The following is a 5506-nucleotide window of genomic DNA, read 5'->3' on the forward strand; positions in this document are numbered from 1 at the left end:
ACTTGGCTACATCTTGTCTGTCGGTGTATGTGTGGGCCTAGATAGATTTTCCGTTGGCGTAGGTACGTGCTTAGCCACATCCAATATGTCGGCATAGGTAGGGTGTATCGAGACAAATTAAGTGTCGGCATATGTGTACGCGTGTCAAGCAACGAAACCTTGAAAATTTTAGCGGCTAACTTAGCGGGCGAGGGGGGAAATTTCAGCTGCGCGCGGCCCAGATCTGATCCATAGTCCCACACAGCCCAAATATCCCCAAAATCTGAGACCTAACCCAATCCACCCGCTCCATCCCACCAGACTCCCCTCCGCCGCCGCGACCTATGGCTCCATCCCCTGTCCCTGCCGCCGGAAGTGAAGGTGTCCTCATCCACGCGCTCCCGGACCCCCATCCCTGCTGCCGCCGGTGAAGGTATCTTCGTCATCCTCGCGCTCCCCCTCGCTGCTGTCACCGTCGTCCGTGCACACCGCCGTGCGGACCGTGCCCCTCAACCCCCTTCCATCCCTGCCACCACCGGGGTCGCGGCTGCCAATAGCTCCGACGCCGACCTCAGTACATCCGCCGCCCTAACCCCCGCCCTCCACCACGTCCCCGGCCCTTGTTCCGGCCGTCGCCGCTCCTTTTCTCTCCTGCAAAGCCCCTTCTGCAGATCCATCAGTCGCATGCCCGTTTCTGCAGAGCGGCATCGTCTTGGCCATATCTCTCCAAGTGCTGCAGGCCAGAGGAAGTTGTCTTTGCTTGGTAAGTGGCGATGATGAGGATCCCCATTTACTAAGAAGTTTACTTGTTGGATCTGTACTGAGAAGTCTAATAATGCAGAAAAGGGATTGAGTGCTACTGAAGTTAGTGTTTACTTAGGTATATCTTGCTATTAATATATATATACTGCTGCCTTTTTAGTCCATTTGTTTACTTACCGATATACTTTGCATTTATCAGTTTGTTCTACACTGGTTTCAGATTTGGGTGGATGGGTTGTTGTCATTGTGATGCAACAGAGGAATCAGCGCTGGCCACGAGGAGATTAGAGGCTTGAGATGGATGCTACGATGGTGGTGGCAAAGTTAGGAGCTTGAGATTTACAGGGACGAGGTGTATGATAGCACAGATTAATGTTCAAGTCTTCATCAGCAGCACCTTGACATGAATCCTAAGATCCATCGGCATTATTTCTTGATTATTTTCTAGGGAAGAATCCGAAGATGAATTGTTTCTTTATTTTTTAACAAATTTCATGGCTTAGCATCTTATGTGTTCCATCTAACTCTACCTGCAATTTATATCTACTCCAAGTACACCACATTCAGAATTGATATACAGCCTACAGTTAGATCAGTTCAGATTTTGCCATGACAATATTACCGGTATTATTCATGATTCCTACGTTGTGTATATCACTGTAGAATACTACCTCTATTCCAGAATATGGTTGTATATAGCAAAATAGTTGTATAAGTCTTTTAAATTTATGTTCTTCTGTACATTGTCCTCTACTACCATTAATTTTCCCTTTTTTCAAATTGAAATTTGAAAAGAGCATGAGTTTTGATAGGATTTTGTATATCCTTCAGTTGCTTGCTGTAACATGTGCCTTCTGGTACATTGATGTTGATAGAAGCATACCATTTTCCTATAATTTCTTCATCACAAAGATGTTCTATTTGTTTAGTTGGCACCAACATCCAGCTGAATGTTTATAGGAGGGTTATTAGTAAAGCAAATATGTTCATGAGGAAATGTACCAGCAAAAAAATCGAGCCAAAGTGTAATTCAAAAGCTCTTAACAAATTTTGCGTGTTCCTTATGTTTTTATTGTAATTCTTATTACTTTTAGCTGGCATTGATATACGAAAGAATATCTTGTCGCTTTTTTGCCCTCTCATCGACCATTGTATTTTTTTAGTCATATCAATCTATCTAAAAGAAAGAATGCAACACCTTATGTTTTTATATTTTTGGAAATGTCTTAGGCGTGTTGTTTCATATAACTATATGCTATGCTGCCTATGCCTTTTCCCGTAACCTTAGTATGTTCATTGTTTTATCTTTCATATCCTTCATCTTAAACTGAAAAGTATGAACCATTGCATTGTGCTAAACTTTATCAGTGAATTTCGTGTAACAAGCTGAAATAGAATTTTTCTCTGTTGCAATTGGAAGCATGTCACATGAGTATTGAGCTGCCATTATCTACAAATTCTTTATTTGTTGATATGAACATTAGTTGCAACATGAATAATCAATGTTAGTCGACAATGTTGCTTCATGTGCATGAGCATATGGTGTATCTCTGACACCATTCATTTTGAACCACTAAAATAATAGAAGTGGTTTGATTCGTAAGTTATTTTACAGGTTTCTATACAACACTTATTTGTTTTGTATTCGCTGCAACGTATGAACTTGATTGCTTTTCAAAAATGTCGAACCACTAGAACCACTAAAATATGTACGCCCTATTGCAAAACACGGCCCTTGTGCTAGAACAAACATAACTAACTACATCCTGTTCATCCCTATCCTGGCTAGAAGTAGTAGAGAGATGAGAGTTGAATCTTATAGTATGATGCGTACTTTATGATTTTATTGATGGTGAGCCGAGTTATCTATATTGAACATATTTTTCTTTTTTGCGGGATGGTTGTTACATGTTTGCGCATTTTTTCAGAGCAATTTGCAGTGGAAGAAGCAACCTCATATTGATAAGAAGGCAATGGTTATTCTATGAAGTAGCGGTTATTGTTGTAGCTCAAGGATGACAAGAAGGCAACTAATGTGCCCAGGAGGTGTGCAGGTATTACGACATAACAGATACATTAAGATTATTGTTTCTCTCTCATAAATATACATAGATCATTTTGAGCCTCGACTAGAGTGCCAGATTTCTGCCCGAACTTATAACATTACTAGATAAACGTTCTGTATCTTGATGATAAAACTGAACTCCACATGATGTAGTTTATAATTAAAATATGAAAAAACACACAACATGATCTGAAGCGCACATACATTGCTTAGGAGTTAACATGCACTTTGGTGTTATCACCTTGATGGTCACAATCTGAAGATCACATGGCATAAACTGAACTTTACATACTACAGCTTTTTGTCTAAAGTTGTACATTTTATTTCTACTTCATCAGATAACGTAGAAACACAATTATTTTCAAACTTGTGCTTCTCTTGGCTGCCAATCTCCCTATGAGCTTCAAAGAACTTGTGCTGACTACACTTTCTACCAAATTCTTGTGGAGTATTTTCAGGTAATCAGCCACCTAGTACACATAGATGTGGTGACTTTGGAGTGTTATAGAGCATTTGGCTGTACCAGCCAACTCAATTGTAATCATGAAGCTTATGTGTGTTCTGGACCATTTGGTGCTTAAGTGTTATGGATTAGAAATCTTGTGCTCATGGATGTAACTCAAGTGTTTTGGACCATTTAGCAAATAGGGGTACTTTTATGTGACTTGTGTTTCCTGGAGGGTTGTAAGATAGACAAACTTTGCTATGTCAAGATTGACTTGTGTTTAAGCCTGTGATCAATATATATGTATTTTTGGTACCAGATTATCAATGATTGTGCAATATGTGTTCATCTTGATCCTGTTTGTGGATAACAATACATCGTTGTAGTAACATTTGAATCAGAGCAGTATCCAATTGTTCTTTTGGCTGTACACCATCTTACCAACAATTTATATGTTGGCAAAAACATTCCAACAAAGAAAGTGTCGGCATAAGTACACACCTACCTAGACAAACCATATGTTGGCAATGCTAAAGATCTATTTAGACAGACTAAGTGTCGGCATAGGTAGGGTGTACATTGACATACCATCTGTTGGCATAGGTAGGGTATACATTAACAGATTAAGTGTCGGCATAGATAGGGTGTACATTGACAATTTATCTATCAGCGTTGGTAGGGTGTATGCCGGCTAAAAAAGTGTCGGCAAGTGAACTTCTGTCGGCAATACATTTCCCCACAGCAAGTCCTCCGACTCTTTTATCTTCTGTCAGCATATGTGATAGCTACAAGTTATCTGTCGGCAAAGGTACCCTATGCCAACAGATTGATGTGTCACCAATACTTGACCGTGGTGTAGTGTCTCTTCCTTATCAACAACACCAAAAGCTATTGGGAAGATGTTATTGTTGCCATCCCTCCCTGTAGCTGCCAATATCTACTGACCAGTGCTTAGCTTGATGAAGCAACCATCCAGACCTGCTAACATGATCACATGAGTGCCTAATTATATCAATGCAAAAATATCATATACATTTGTGTCTGAATACTTACCTATGAATGGCCCGCATCCATTCAGAAAACCCTCCTTGCATTCAAACAAGCAGTAAAACATATAATGAAACCTTGGGGTAGGAGCTGGGTTTAGTGGGTCCTCATGTGTTGTTACTATGCACCTACTGTCAGGGTTGGTATCTAGCACACACTGCAGGTAGTCCCTTAATCTGTGATACTGGACTTTGTGATCTCCTTGCACAACCTCAACTGCTTGCCTCCTTGCCCTATATGCCAAGCTTTTAGGCACATGGACACCATACTTTTTCTTTTTGTATGACATAATTGTGTCAACACCAGCTCCAGGTTTGGATCTAACTGTATCCTCACAAACCTTAGCAACCCAGCTGACTGTCATCTTTGTGTTCTCTCCACTTGCTCCACAAGTGTGATCCAGGTTCATCTTCTTGATATTGAAAGTTGCCTCATGAGCTATCCTGGAGGCAACTATGTAAAACTCACAACCATGTTTTCTCTCAGAGCACCAAGCAATAACCCTAGTTGGTTCATTTCTATGATACTCATAATTCCTAAGAGTCCTCACATGAAAATTTCTAAGTGCTTCTCTGAACTGAACTACATTTTCAAAGCACAAATGCATCGAAAACTGCTCATGTGCATCAGGCCTGGATGGATCATAACATCTCCTCTCCTTCTTCTACTTCTTCCTACTCTTCCATCCAGATGGCAGCCTTGGAACATCCTCTTCATCACTTAGGCCAAAATCACCTGGAAAACAATACTCATCAGCTTCAGGGACATAATCTTCAAACTTGATGTGCTCGGGCTCACTGTGAGACTTGCTAGTTGGGCCAGGTTTTTAACTGGCTTAAGCTTTTTGGCTCCTTTGGTAGTTACAGCAGCATGATCCTCTGCTTGTTCATCTTCAGAAACAATTGGTTCTTCCTGCCAAAATGTCAGAAGGTTCTGAGTTTGCTCCACAAAAGTGCTCAGCAGTATCAGTGCCTGCCTCATCTTCACCCCTACACCAAGCTTTGTAAGAAAGTTTCTCCCCTCTGTAATCACCCCTAAAGAACTCAAAATCTGAAGATGATTTGTCATCTTCTTCTTCTGGTACACCTTCATCTTCATCATCATCATCTTCAGCTGGTTCTTCTTCTACATCTTCTTCTTCCACAATTGTTTTCCCCTTGTTCAAATTGCTGCTTTGCTGTGTGTTCAGGTAGGGATCATCAGGGGTT

At 40.9% G+C, this 5506-nt stretch overlaps 1 long non-coding RNA gene across 2 annotated transcripts; it reads left to right on the forward strand.

The window, feature by feature from the left end:
• Positions 1-210: 210 nt before the first annotated feature.
• On the forward strand, positions 211-3569 carry LOC123138528 (uncharacterized). 2 transcript variants are annotated; one of them, XR_006469231.1, is made up of 4 exons: positions 223-742; positions 821-859; positions 962-2795; positions 3265-3569. It is a non-coding gene; the product is annotated as an uncharacterized lncRNA (long non-coding RNA). The 2 variants fall into 2 exon arrangements; XR_006469232.1 differs by lacking the exon at positions 821-859 and having other exon boundaries at positions 211-742.
• Positions 3570-5506: the final 1937 nt, after the last annotated feature.

This window comes from Triticum aestivum, chromosome 1B, assembly GCF_018294505.1.
Source record: "Triticum aestivum cultivar Chinese Spring chromosome 1B, IWGSC CS RefSeq v2.1, whole genome shotgun sequence".
NCBI classification, from domain to species: Eukaryota; Viridiplantae; Streptophyta; class Magnoliopsida; order Poales; family Poaceae; genus Triticum; species Triticum aestivum.